The sequence below is a fragment of the Triticum urartu genome, chromosome 4, assembly GCF_003073215.2.
Source record: "Triticum urartu cultivar G1812 chromosome 4, Tu2.1, whole genome shotgun sequence".
In the NCBI taxonomy this organism is placed as follows: Eukaryota; Viridiplantae; Streptophyta; class Magnoliopsida; order Poales; family Poaceae; genus Triticum; species Triticum urartu.
Window position 1 is genome coordinate 294,221,548 of NC_053025.1, and position 15,503 is coordinate 294,237,050.

Genomic DNA, 15,503 nt, shown 5'->3' on the forward strand with positions numbered 1-15,503 from the left:
GATCATGTGGGCATGCGAAATCTTGATAAGCTTATTAAAGGTGATCATATCCTTGGAGTGAAAGATGTTATATTTGACCAGGATAGATTGTGCAGTGCTTGTCAAGCAGGAAAACAAGTTGGAGGAAGTCACCCCGTGAAGAACATCATGACCATGAGAAGACCGCTCGGGCTACTTCATATGGATCTCTTTGGTCCCAATGCCTATAAAAGTCTCGGTGGAAACTCATTTGTTCTAGTCATAGTAGATGATTTTTTAAGATTTACGTGGGTGTTCTTTCTTGATGATAAATCTCAGGTCCAAAAGATCTTCAAGAACTTCGCTAGGAAGGCCCAAATTCAACTTGAAGTGAAGATCAAGAAGCTTCGCGGCGACAATGGAACGAAGTTCAAGAACGCAAATGTGGATACATTTCTTGACGAAGAAGGGATTTCACACGAGTTCTCGGCTATGTACACGCCTCAACAATATGGATTTGTTGAGAGGAAGAACCGGACTCTTATTGAGATGACAAGAACGATGCTTGATGAGTACAAGACACCAAAACAATTTTGGGAGGAAGTGGTTGAGACAGCTTGTCATGCAACAAATCGCTTGTATCTTCACAAGCTACTCGGCAAGACGGCATAGGAGCTTCTCACCGGTAACAAATTCCAAGTTTGATACTTTCGAGTATTCGGCTCAAAGTGCTATATTCTTGATAAGCATCGTCGTTCTAAATTTGCTCCTAAATCTCATGAGGGTTTCCTACTTGGTTATGGCTCAAACTCTCACACTTACCGTGTCTACAACAACTTCACCCGAAAGGTTGAAGAGACGGTAGATGTGAAGTTTGATGAATCTAACGGTTCGCAAATAGAGCAACTGCCAATTGATGTAGGAGACAAAGGCCCTTCGGAAGCAATCCAAGACTTGTATATTGGCAAGATTCGTCCAACGGAGGTGAAGGAGAGCACCTCGTCCGTCCAAGTGGAAGCTTCTACCTCACGACAAGGTGAACCAAGAGTTGACACGGAGGCATCCACAAGTGGGACATGCCAAGATGAAGGAAATGAGGAAGTACAGCAAGATGAACCTCTTCAACCTCCTTCTCCACCTCGACAAGAGAATGTTTGTGTAAACAACTAAGAAGGCCAAGAGGAAGAACAAGATGATGAAGAAGATGTTCCACCCCGACCCAAATAAAAGCTCTCACGAGTTAGAGCAAGAGTCATAAGAGACCATCCCGCGAGCAAATCATCAATGATATCCAAACTGGGAGAATCACTCGCTCTAAAACTCGTTTGGCTAATTTTTGTGAACATTATTCATTCATCTCTAGCATTGAACCTATGAAGGCTGAAGAAGCATTGGAAGATCCGGATTGGATAAATGACATGCATGAAGAGCTACACAACTTTGAGAGGAACCAAGTGTGGACATTGGTTGAGAAGCCCGACAACAACCACAACATCATCTGTACCAAATGGGTGTTTCGCAACAAGCAAGACGAAGATGGACAAGTCGTTCACAACAAAGCACGTCTCATCGCCCAAGGCTACACTCAAGTCGAAGGTATGGATTATGGTGAGACATATGCCCCCGTTGCTAGACTTGAGTCCATCCGCATCTTACTTGCCTATGCTAATCACCATGATATTACCTTGTACCAAATGGACATTAAAAGTGCTTTTTAAATGGTGAAATTGAGGAGGAAGTTTATGTCAAACAACCTCCCAGCTTTGTTAATCCTAAGAAACCCGATCATGTTTACAAACTTCACAAAGCTCTTTATCGTCTTAAACAAGCTCCTAGAGCGTGGTATAAATGCTTGACCAAGTTCCTTATTGAAAAAGGCTTTGAGATTGGAAAATTTGATTCTACTCTTTTGACAAAAAGGGTTAATGGTGAATTATTTGTGTGCCAAATTTATGTTGATGATATCATATTTGGTTCAACTAACCCTCATTTTGGTGAAAAGTTTGGAAGGCTAATGTCGGAGAAGTTTGAGATGTCTACTTGACTAAGGATGGTGAACCAGTTGACCAAAAGGCTTATCGCTCTATGATTGGTTCATTGTTATATCTATGTGCCTCCCGTCCCGATATTATGCTAAGTGTGTGCATGTCTGCACGATATCAAGCGGCCCCCAAAGAATGCCATCTTAAGGCTGTGAAAAGGATAGTGAGATACTTAATCCATACACCAAATTTTGGCATTTGGTATCCTAAGAGGTCTTCTTTTGATCTTGTTGGCTATTCCGACTCAGACTATGCCGGTGACAAGGTTGATAGAAAATCCACTTCGGGTACTTGTCAATTTCTTGGTAGATCTCTTGTATCTTGGTCTTCCAAGAAACAAAACTCGGTATCCTTATCCACCGCCGAAGCGGAATACATTGCCGCCGGTTCATGTTGTGCTCAATTACTTTGGATGACCCAAACTCTTAAATATTATGGGATCTATGTGAAACATGTTCCATTGCTTTGTGACAATGAAAGTTCTATTAAGATTGCTCACAATCCCGTGCAACATTCTCGAACTAAGCATATTGAAGTTCGTCATCATTTCATTCGAGATCATGTTGCTAAAGGAGATATTGATCTTAAGCATGTTCGTACCGGTAAGCAATTGGCGGATATATTCACCAAACCTCTTGATGAGAAAGTATTTTGCCGTTTGAGAGGTGAATTGAACATCATTGATGCTTCAAACTTGGAGTAGAAACTCCATTTGGGTACATGCAAGGCATGAGCCTTTGACTAATCCTGGATATTTCTCTTATGATGATGATGATCATATATCTTGGATATATTTGCACCCTTGCATGCTATATAACCCTTGTAGGTATGTGGATGAATCAAATCTATGAGATTGCAAATCACTCACATCTTGAGCAATCTCCACATCACCAAGTCTCTACAACATGGTGGTTGAAGTCAAGGAAGCATGAAACCTTTCAACATATCCTTTGACAAAATCTTTATATCAAATTCCATTTGTATCAAATTTCATGATTGTCATTTTGGATACACAAGTGCTTTCTCCTTGCAAGACTAACCCATGTAGGTAGATGAGCTCAAACTACAAGTGGTGCCCCCAATCATTGATGAGCTACATCGACCTTGAGCATCCCACACAAGTTCAACTACATGATCAAGTTCAACACCACCACCCAAGGTATGTTATTCCATCTTAGAGAAGCTTTACCCCAATGCATGGGTCAAAGCAGCTCAACAAGATGCGAATACATCAAAATGCTTAAACGAAAAACGGTAACCCCATTCTGAGCTTAAACGATGAGTATGACCTATGATCAAGTGTTCTCACTTGACTCCTCAGTCAATATACTCTAACATGGGTGACTTTGTCGCCGACCAATTCTAGATGAAGTTCTTTAGTGTTTTTTTTGTGTTCTTTCATTTGTGCCTAGCATGTTTCCATTTCACTTCATCTTGATTTCTTTTCTTTCTCTATTAGTTTCTGCATTTCTTGCATCCAATTCATTGCAAATCCTTCAGTTAATTCCTTGAAAATCTTTGTGAGATATTATTTTCCTAGTGAGCTGAGATGACAAATGTTCTCTCTGTGTTGAACTTGGACACACCAGTTTGTCTCTTTCGGTCAAACCGAACCATTTCGGTGCCACCGAAGAAAACAACTCGGTGTTACTGATTCCACTGCTGAGAAGACACTTTGTCATTTGCATCCTGCATATTTGTTCCAGCTCCACTCAATGATTCTTTTCCTCTACCTGCATCACATTTAACTTGCTGCTTTGTCATGTGACTCAAGGACCAAACCTATTCGACTCACACTCCAGAAGATCCCTTCTTGGAAATTGATGTCAAAGGGGGAGAGAGAGATCACATCAAAGCTTAATCACATCAAAGGGGGAGAGTGCTTAATCACATCAAAGGGAGATAAGTCACATGCCTTTAAGAGGGAAAGACATGTTAGTTTGTGTTATGATTATTGTGCTCTGGTTTGTTTTGCTCTGATTTTCTTTTCCCTATATTCTCCCATTATCCTATATAAGATTCAGGGGGAGAAAGACTTCTAAGGGAAGGAAATCTTTGAATTCATTGCATATATTTACCCTTGGGTATATGTCTATATCCAATAGAGTACCTAGTACTCACTCACTACATGTCATCCCAATCTTGGTACTCTTGTGGTTTGTTGTTCTTGCTCTATTTAGTCGATGTTTCTGTGTTATCGAACCTTGTTTACTCAGGTTCATCTCTTCCAAAGCCAGCATAATACCACAAGGTAAGTATATGAATCACACTCATGTCCATGATGATCTCTTGCTGATGTACATATTGTTTGCAAGAAGGACTCATGAACATGAAGGCACACTTCTTAAAACCACACCATTTGCTCTGATGCATATAGCGAAGATACATGTAACTCATTGCTTGCTCTATCATGCTTATGCATTCACATGATCTTATATTCTATATTCACATGATTGCATACATATAGGGGGAGCCTATGCATGTTACATGTCTTTCCATAGCTTTACTTGTTATTCTTCATATCTTTATCTAAAGCTTTGATGTATGTTGTCATCAATTCCCAAAAAGGGGGACAAAAGCACAAGTACTCCCTAGGTGATTTTGGTAATTAATGCCAACATATCTCTTGTTGGACTAATACTTCTATCTAGTATATTTCAGATAAGTTCAACAGTGGAGTGGCTTGGAAAAGAGGATGTGGAACCCCTTCAAAATGCTAAGGACAGAAGATTGGACTCTACATTTTCATTTTAGTGATCAAAGATCACATTGAGTCCATAGGAAAAGCCAATACTATAAAAAGGGGATGAGGTGTTGCTTAATGGCTTGCTTGCTCAAAGTGCTTAGTGATATGCTCCAAAGCCCTCAACCATTTTCTCATATCCACATATGTCCAAAACCAAAAGTCAAACTCGGCCCCACCGATTTGATCTATCCAGTACCACCGAGTTCACTTGACATAGCCACTGCCAGAAACCCTAATCAGTTCGGTCTCACCAATGGGATCTTGGTCACACCGAGATGGGCTTACAAACTCTCTGATACTTGTTGCAGTAATTTCGGTCCCACCGAGATATGCAATCGGTCCCATCGAGTTTGCTTGACCAACTCTCTATTTTGCTTATTACCAAAATCGGTCCAACCGAGTTTGTGTAATCGGTCAAACTGAGTTGAGGTTTTACCCTAACCCTAGCACATCGGTCCCACCGGTTGATCATATCAGTCCCATCGAAAATCCTAACGTTCACATTTTAAACTAAATCAGTCTGGCCGAGTTTCTCGATTCGGTCCCACCGAGTTTGGCAAATTGTGTGTAACGGCTAGATTTTGTGTGCAGGCTATATATACCCCTCCACCCTTTCTTCATTCGTGGAGAAAGCCATCAGAATGTGCCTACATTTCTAGCATACATTTTTTGAGAGAGAACCACCTACTCTTGTGTTGAGACCAAGATATTCCATTCCAACCACAAGAATCTTGATCTCTAGCCTTCCCAAGTTGCTTTACACTCAAATCATCTTTTGACCAAATCCAAATCTGTGAGAGAGAGTTGAGTGTTGGGGAGACTATCATTTGAAGCACAAGAGCAAGGAGTTCATCATCAACACACCATCTATTACCTTTTGGAGAGTGGTGTCTCCTAGATTGGTTAGGTGTCACTTGGGAGCCTCCGTCAAGATTGTGGAGTTGAACCAAGGAGTTTGTAAGGGAAAGGAGATCGCCTACTTCGTGAAGATCTACCCAAGTGAGGCAAGTTCTTCATGGGCGATGTCCATGGTGGGATAGACAAGGTTGCTTCTTCGTGGACTCTTCGTGGGTGGAGCCCTCCATGGACTCGCGCAACCGTTACCCTTCGTGGGTTGAAGTCTCCATCAACACTATACTCATCATGCTTACGTTTCCCCATTTTATGATGACCATGATCATCCTACGTGATTTGTGTCTTAATAGCACTGCTCCACCCATCAAGCTAAAGAAGCTTAGTTGTACAAATTCGAATATCATATTATGCTGATGTTAGTAAAACTGAGACATGTTTAATTGGCCAGCTAAATGTTCCTACTTTAGTTTTGAAATGCATGTGAGCCCCATATGGAGAGACCGGAAGGAATGGTTTTTCTCTGTGCGATCTGGTTCATCATGGGTGGGCAACACACATTGTATTGAAAGACTTGTAATATCTTCAATATGCTTGCTCTTCTGATCTTCTTTAACATGATCCTCTTCTCTTCTTCTTTAATAAGTATGTTCCTTGTTGGGAAGAGTAGCAGAGACATTTACGGTCGACTGGTCAGGTCGAGTTGTTCTCCCTTAGTATATTTTGAATCTGCCAGGTCAAGTCGACTTGTTCTTCTTTACTATATGTTGAAGCTATCATCTGCGAACTATCATCACTTCTGGAGCTCTCATATTTTGAGTAGTAGGCCACATTATATTAATGCACACACCAAATTACAGCATGCATGGCATCTCTCAGAAGAATTGCAGAGATGGCACAAAGGGGTTTACAGGGAGGCAGTATTTGGATGAGAATAACTTCTGCATTACAAAGATAATCCCACTTATTTTTATGTTTTCATGCATGTCAGGTATTGAACATGATCAAAACGAATATGAGAATGGGCGCACAAGAGGAATATTGCAGAAGAATCCACTAGCTAACAAACTTGGCATGGTGGAGGATGGCCTATCTTATTCACCCATCAAGGTGCTAGCTCTAACTTGGCAAGGTTGTATTGGTCGCACATATTTTGCATATGACCTCTTGCATTACTTCTACTTTGTTATACCACCATCTGCTTAGTTTAAGCATCATATATGAGTATATGCCATACCTATCTATTTTCTGTACCTATTCCATCTGTCATCAGACTATGTTTTTTCAATCAAATGTTGTTCTTTCGTAATAGATGTCCAAAAGGAAGAGGGTGAGTGTAGATCCTCAAGGAGTACAAACTAGGTATTTGGAAAAGGTAGTGATACCTGTTAAATCAGATAGATCAGTAGCCACAGAAAACACAGGCCCAATTGTACCACATTTTACCCCTACTCCACTGGCCAAACCCCTATTAGAACTCTAGAGAGCCCAACGTCAGGTACTGTCTATGATATCATTTAAAAATTTGAACTCCTACATTTATGTATGTGCCTTACCTTCTCTCTTGTACGAAAACTAATTTCAGATGAATCTCCATTCTCAAAGGATCATAGGATCTCACAACAATACTGGCACTGCATTGCTCTTGTCAGTACCTCTTGCCCTTTGTCAGCATACTTGCACTCATTGTTGTTTGATTATGTAGCATCATTGTAAATGTTCGCTTCCTTATCCTCCCTTTGCTCAAAATTATAAGATCTATATTTACTCTTAGATAAATGTAGAATTAACACAATGGTTATGAAGTTTTGGATTGCTCATATAAGTACATGTTGTCATGTACTCCCTCTGTATCGAATTAATTGTTGCTCAATTGGATGTATTCAGAACTTAATAGTGCTAGATACATCATTTGAGCAAGAAGTAATAATGGACGGTGGTAGTATTGTTGTACTTGCATTGTGAGATAGTTGATTGTCTAGCATTACTCTGCATCTTATCTGCCCTGCCCTCCACTTTCTCCAAATTATCAGATCTACATTTACTCTTACCAAAATGTTAAATAAAGCCAGTGCCACTGCACACGTTGATGTATGCATTCCTCTTGTCAATACAATTTGCCTTGTAACGATGTACTTAATTAATAGCTATTTGATTATGTATCATCACTCTGCACCTGAGCTTCATTATCCTTTATTTCTTCCTATATTCTTTGATCTATATTTAATCTTTACAAAATGTAGAATAAAGGCAACGCTTATAAAGAAGTTTCTTTGGGGAATTTCTTGAATTATCCTTCCATCGACATGGAGAAGGGCTTTGTCCAACCCGTGTTAACATGCAATGTATGTTCATCCTTCTCAAGCCTTCAAACTTTGTTCTAGTATATATTTGGATAGGCATCATATCCTCCACTTATGTTTACTTTGGTGTTTACATTTGATTGGATGTTTGCATCAACTACCAGTTTTAAATTGTAGTTGTAAAAACATGTTCCTTATTCAAAACAAATCCATTTATTTGCTTCTATAATTGTAAAACCTGTTACATGTCTCCTTGTTCTTCTTTCAGAGTCATATCTCTTATGCCAGGCAGAACTTTAGGGAAGATAGTGAGCCAAACCATCTTGAAGAGAGCGAGATCACCCCAAGGTCATGTCTTGATGAAGATAGTGAGTTGAAGCTACTCACCAGCAGCTGTGAGACAACCTTTGTGCAGTTTCTGCCTCAATCAGTTCAGCTTCTTTAGTCTCAACTTAAATCGGAAAGGCTTGCTTCAATTCAGCTCTGACTTGATGTCAATGATGCAAACAAGACCTCAGAGGACAGCCTTGCGGACTTTGGTGATATACAGCTAGGTTTAGAGCATCTATTGTTGACACAATTGAGGTCTCATCAGCTTGTTCTGCTGCTTGCGGTGCACCTCCAGGCCAGGCCTAATGCCTTATGAAGTGCTCTTAGTTTTGTATATTCTTTTATCGGTGCGTTTATATGCACTGGTGGCGACCTTTGATGCCCAGTGTATGTAATCTATGGTCTCGTTGCGCTTTATTATCACCGGTGACAAACTTTGATGCCCAGTGGATTAATATGCTGTAATTTCTTTATTGTATAGTTTAGGTCAACGGATCTCAATGTTGTCGGTCTTCAAGCCGGCCCGTAACTCGCTACGCTATATATGGGCCGAAATGTGGGCCTATAATCATCTTGGGCCATTAGCAGGTCTAAATGTATAGTAGTTTTCCGCCTTTAATAGGCCGAATAAAGTTCTGGCCAGTTGGGCCAGAGAATACCATGGGCTTTTAATAGGCTAAAAACTAGATTGGGCTAGCTTTGAGCCAAAAAAATCATGGGTCAACATAGGCCGAAACTGTCTTAGGCCCATGTTTGGCCCAAATAGAAAATGAGTCGTTAACAACCCAAAATATATCTCGGGCCCTGTTTGGCCCAATAAAATTATGGGCTTTAAGTAAGCCGGTATCAACGCGGTCTGTAGGCCCAACTGTGTCACAGGCCATTAACAGATGGGCTATAAGCAGGCCAGATTCAACATGGGCATTAATTAGGCCCAACTATTACACGGGCCATTAACAGGACGATAGGCACATTGGGCTGAAATTTATCCATGAAGACTACGTGTCGTTAAGAGGCCTAAAGTCACTTCGGACAATAAATAACCTAGTTTCAGCACGGGTCGTTAAATGGCCTGAAGTGAAACTGGGCCGACAACAGCCCAGATGCACCACGGGACACTAACGGGCCGAAACTATTATCGGGCTGAACTCGTAAATGAGCATTTAACAGGCACAAATACAAACCTAGGTTAGAATGGGCCCAAAATAACAGTGGCCTGTTAACGGTCCAAATCTGATATGGGCCTTAATTTGACACAAAACAAGGCAGGCTATTAATGGGCCGGCCCACTAGTGTCTAAAAAATATGGTGGGCCTTTAGCTGGGCCGGCCTTTTTACCTTAAATGGGCCACTGTTGGGCTGTGCTGCGTGTCGACATATCATAGGCGTCTTCCGTCCATTGTAGGGATGACATCTGTCCCAACCATGATCTAACACGTGGATCATCTGGCGAATGAGAATTTTACACTGGAAAATCCCCATTAGTCGGGGCTGTTAACGCGTTATCGGATCCAAACCGGAACAAGATCTGGCATGTTTCTTCATGAGGACTTTGGCCAATGTTGTGCTTTCACCATTTGAATTGAAGCCCTATGCTCCTTGGATTATGAGGTTCATCAGAACCAGATCTTGAATTACATACAAGGCTGATTTTCATAATCACTTTAGCTTTTTGCCTCCTATTGAAGTCCTCCAAAGGACAATTTCCTCAGTTCATGAAAAGGCAAAGTTGTTGTCATTGATGAAGGCACTCGTCCATTGGATAGTCAATTTCGTAAGGCTGCATCTTACTCCACCAATGATGATTCTGCGACCTAGGACTCTGCTGCTAAAGCCACCGAGCAAAATCCTCAAGCAACTACCCCGCGTGTGATGACTGACTGTGAGCTTCTTCTAAGTTTGTAACGCCCCGAGACCGACGCTCCAGATGCCTTCCAGTAATTTTGTTGCCGCCATGTGTTTCTTTTGCTTGCTCCTTTTATTTTTGCATTGCATCATGTAATCATGCCATTTCATTTTTTTAAATCTACTAAATAAAATGCATAGATCTTTGATCTATTTAAATTGAGGGAACTCACATGGTGATTTCTCTATATAACATATCCTCCCAATATATTTAGGGAGCTATTATAAAATATTCCATTTTTCGGAATCACCCATAAACACACTTGCAAATATTCCCCATGTCTTTTCTAGTTCAAGCTTGACTTCTAAACCTTGCCCACATTTTATCTTCCCTTTTGCCAAGGTTCCTCCAAAAATTTCAACATTTTTTGGACACTTCAAAACCTAGTCCTAGTTCAAACCCATTTGCATGAAAATCAAATGAGTTTGAATTTACATCTTTCAATCATGGCTTTTTTCTATTTTCTCGGAACAAGCACATTTTTGTGAGTCTGGGAAAATTATCCGCTGCCCAAGTTCCTTCCCTAATCCTTCATTTCTTTCATTTGTTTTCTGCTAAAGAAATAAGAAGAGGGAGAGAGAGAGCCCAACCATGCCACTTGGGCCTCCTGCGGCCCATTTGGCCCAAGGCCTCCCAAGACCACCTACTCCGTCTAAACCTAACCCTCTCCCCTGCCCGATCCACATCTCCTCGATCCCTTCCCTCGTCTCCCTCCTCGCGCCGCCAGGAGAGCTCTCGCTCGATCCCGCTCACAGCGCCCGGCATCCTCTCGTCGGCGCCCAAGCCAGGACTCCCTCGCCGCCGCAGGATCTCCCCAACCCGCCTTCTCCTGCCCGAGCTCGTGGATGCCCGGCCTCCCTCCGTTTCGTCCCTGCCACCAAGCCCTTCGCCGTCTGCCCGCCATGGACCAGAGGAGCCGCGTCGCGCATCTTCGGCCCCGTCCCCGACCTCAGCTGCCAGATCCTGCCGCCCGAGCCACCCGTCCTTCACACTGTTCCTCCCGTCTCCCGCATCGCCGCCGTCGTGGTCTCACGCCCTGCACGCCCCGCACCTGACCACCTCCGGCCTCCGCGCTGTCCAGCCGCACACCGCCTCCACCTCGTCGGAGCAGCCCAGTGGACCAGGACCTGCTCCGCCCTTCATATTCCCCGCCGCCGAGTCGTCATCGCTCCCCTGCATCCTCCTGCGCTTCCACACGCCACCGAGCCCTGTGCCGTCGGCCTCGCCTCTGCTTCGAGTAGGATATGAGCACCTGCCGTTGCCTCGATCTGCGATGCCCGAGGCCCCTTGACCTTGCTTCGATCTGAATGCGTCGAGACCACCGTTGCAACGTGGAGATATCTGCCCCGGACCACCGTTGCAACGTTGAGATCTCTGCCCCGGAGTACCTCAAGTTCGTCTACACTAAACTACCAAGTACCTCTATGTGCAGACTCGCCAAGTACACGACCCGGATGCGCCAAGTTTGACTATGAACGGCTACACGTCCGACCCCGTATTCGAAGCTCAAGCGTCAAGTTCCACTACCATTGTCGTGAATCCGACAAGACCAAGTGTACGACTATGCCCGGCGATGCAACAAGTACCTCCACCGTCGACCCTCGAAGGCACCATGGACGTCAAGTTCCTCGCCGCGCACCACTACCGTCGCTGAAGGCCGTTGAGTGAACCACTACCGTCGACGTGTACGACTACTTTGTGAACATGTACCCGACGACCCCGAAGACCTATGTTGCGCCAAGTACCCCCTCGTTGACCCGAACATCTACAGGAAAATGTGTACCAGTACCGTCGAGGACCGATAGTACCACTACTTCTACTACCGTCGCGGAACGACTACTTCCTCTACTTCACTCAACGAACTCGAACCGCCCCGGAAATGCACGCTTCGAAGGTATAACCCCGAGACAACACCCGTGATCGAATGCTTGTGAGTTGTATGAGATGAACCCCGTGTTTGCACCGTGTCCGATATGTCCTTGCGCTTACCTCCTCGTTTGCCACACCGTCGACCCATGGGAACCCAGTTATCGGGATCACTACCCATCACTCTTGCATGTTCCGCACATTTGTTCTTTTTCACTGGCATCTCAATCGAGTTACCGGAACCAGAACGTTGTTGTGGCACCGTTTTCGTTATCGTCGCCATGGCACCCTTTCTATCCACCATGGTGACAAATGCTTCATAATGCTCATGTCAAGTTTTAACAAAAATTGCATAAAACTTGCACATGTCATCCGCATCATGATAATAACATTTAAAATGTTTAAATTGTTGTTTGGTTCATTTGCTAGATATGAACATGGGGATTTTCCGGAATGGTTGTTGTTATTTCTGGCCTCATTTAAACTTGCCTAAATGTTTACTTTACTTATGCTTCACCTCTTGCCATGTTTAACAACATTTAATATTGTTGGGTACATAAACGGGGAGTGAACTAAATAATCAAATGTGGTGTTCTGTAAATATGCAACTCGTTGCATATTGAGCTCCACTTAACTTGTAGTGTTGGTTGTGCAATTTGCCGTGCCATGCCTCTTTAAACCGTACATGCATTATACTTGATTGTGCATCATGCCATGTTTATGTGATGGTTGTTTACTATGTTGCTTGCCTCTTTCCGGTTTGCTTCTCTAGTTAGCTTTGGTTCTGTTCCGGAGTTCCGAGGATCAAGCTTTCGACAACTCTGAGAACTTTGCAGGCAAGAGGACCATACCCTCGAAATCACTTCTATCTTTGCTTGCTAGTTGTTCGTTCTATCGCTATGTTGCGCAACCTACCACTTGTTGTATCATGCCTCCCATATTGCCATGTCAAGCCTCTAACCCACCATCCTAGCAAACCGTTGTTTGGCTATTTTACCGCTTTTGCTCAGCCCCTCTTTTAGCGTTGTTAGTTGCAGGTGAAGTTGAAGTTTGTTCCATGTTGGAACATGGTTATGTTGGGATATCACATTATCTCTTATTTTAATTAATGCATCTATATACTTGGTAAAGGGTGGAAGGCTCGGCCTTATGCCTGGTGTTTTGTTCCACTCTTGTCGCCCTAGTTTCCATCATACCGGTGTTATGTTCCTTGATTTTGTGTTCCTTACGTGGTTGGGTGTTACGGGAACCCCTTGACAGTTCGCTTTGAACAAAACTCCTCCAGCAAGGCCCAACCTTGGTTTTAACATTTGCCACTTAATCCTTTTCCCTTGGGTACTGCAGACTCAAGGGTCATCTTTATTTTAACCCCTCGGGCCAGTGCTCCTCTGAGTGTTGGTCCAACCTGTCAACCGCCGGTGGCCACCAGGGCCAACTCTGGGCTGGCCTACCGGAAGTTTGGATAATACGGTGTGCCCTGAGAATGAGATATGTGAAGCTCCTATCGGGATTTGTCGGCACATTCGGGTGGCTTTGCTGGTCTTGTTTTACCATTGTCGAAATGTCTTGTAACCGGGATTCCGAGACTGATCGGGTCTTGTCGGGAGAAGGAATATCCTTAATTGACCGTGAGAGCTTGTGATGGGCTAAGTTGGGACACCCCTGCAGGGTATAAACTTTTGAGAGCCGTGCCCGTGGTTACGTGGCAGAAGGGAATTTGTTAATATCCATTCGTAGAGAAATTGACACTTAACTTAATTAAAATGAATCAACCGCGTGTGTAGCCGTGATGGTCCCTTTTCGGCGGAGTTCGGGAAGTGAACACGGTCTTGTGTTATGCTTGAATGTAAGTAGTTTCAGAATCGCTTCTTGATCACTTCTAGATCCTCGACCGTGTGTTGCTTCTCTTCTCACTCTTATATGCGTATGTTAGCCACCATATATGCTTAGTGCTTGCTGCAGCTCCACCTCATTACCTTCTCCTACCCATAAGCTTAAATAGTCTTGATCTTGCGGTTGTGAGATTGCTGAGTCCTCGTGACTCACGGATACTTCCAAACAGTTGCAAGTGCCGAGGATACCAGTGCAGGTGATGCTACCGAACTCAAGTGGGAGTTCGACAAGGATCTGGGTCGTTACTATGTTTCGTTTCTTGATGATCAGTAGTGGAGCCCAGTTGGGACGATCGGGGATCTAGCATTTGGGGTTTATCTTCCTTTTCTGTTGGATTTGACCGTAGTCGGTCTTTGAGTGTATTTGGATGATGTATGAATTATTTATGTATTGTGTGAAGTGGCGATTGCAAGCCAACTCTTTATCCCTTTCTTATTTAGTAAATGGGATTGTGTGAAGATTACCCCTCTTGCGACAAAACTACCATGCGGCTATGCCTCTAAGTCGTGCCCCGACACGTGGGAGATATAGCCGCATTGTGGGCGTAACAAGTTGGCAATGAGATCCATCCCCGACTTAGGAGCCCCCTGCTTGATCGAATCGCTGACGTTGTTGAGTCTAGAACAAAATGTTTTGAGTCTTAGGATTATATATATCGAAGAGTAGGATTATTTTTACTCCCCAGTCCCTTCGTCTCTCTGGTGAGGCCTCCTGACGTAGAAGTTTTGACTTTTCTCTCCTCAAATTTCACGCAAAAAATTAGGATCACGCGGGTATCTTGGAATCGTTCTGATATTCTTGTGACGAGAACATTGTTCTTGGTGCCTCCTGACATTTAGGGGTTGTGGCAGTGTCCCGGGGAGTTGAGCTTCGAGGTGTTGTCGTCACAATTTTATCCTTGTAGTTCTGGAATACCTGAGTTCGCCGACATAAAAATCTCTTTTATGCAGTTGTTGGTGAGATAACCTCGACGCCACCCTGTACTGGGGCGGGATTTCGGGAGTATTACCATAACTCGTATAACAGATGCTTTTTGAAGGTTGAGGTACACGATTTCCGAAGGTGTCTTGGTTATGTGTTGATGGATGGATACAGCTGGATGTAGGGATTGTTAGTTTGGGTGAGGTATTATGCTTCCCTGTATCCCCAACACCATATTGCATAACCAGAAAGTTTCAGGAGTTTTATAGGTGGGAATTCAAGTATCTCGTAGGATATCTTTCCAAAAGACACATGATACGATATGGGATCTATCATATGTTTGTTTCCGGCTTATTTTGCAAGCCAATCTTTGTTTTATTTTGAGTTGTGGTATTCGAGTTGTTTCAATGTCAAGTGTTGATTCCATACCTTTCTTAAGCGGCGTTCTTATACTTCTATGTGAATACCAATCCTTCTTGATCATCGAGATTATCATCCCAATTCTATTTCCAACCGGTACGCTTCTCTTCGAGATGATCCCATCATCCTCCCCATTCGCAAGATCGCCTCTCAGATTTCCCAACGTTGTTCGTTTCATCCGCCCCAAGTTGTCTCTATTTTTCCCCCCCTCCCACCCTTTTCCTTCAAGGACTCGGATTTCTTAATCAAGTATCACGTTATTGATG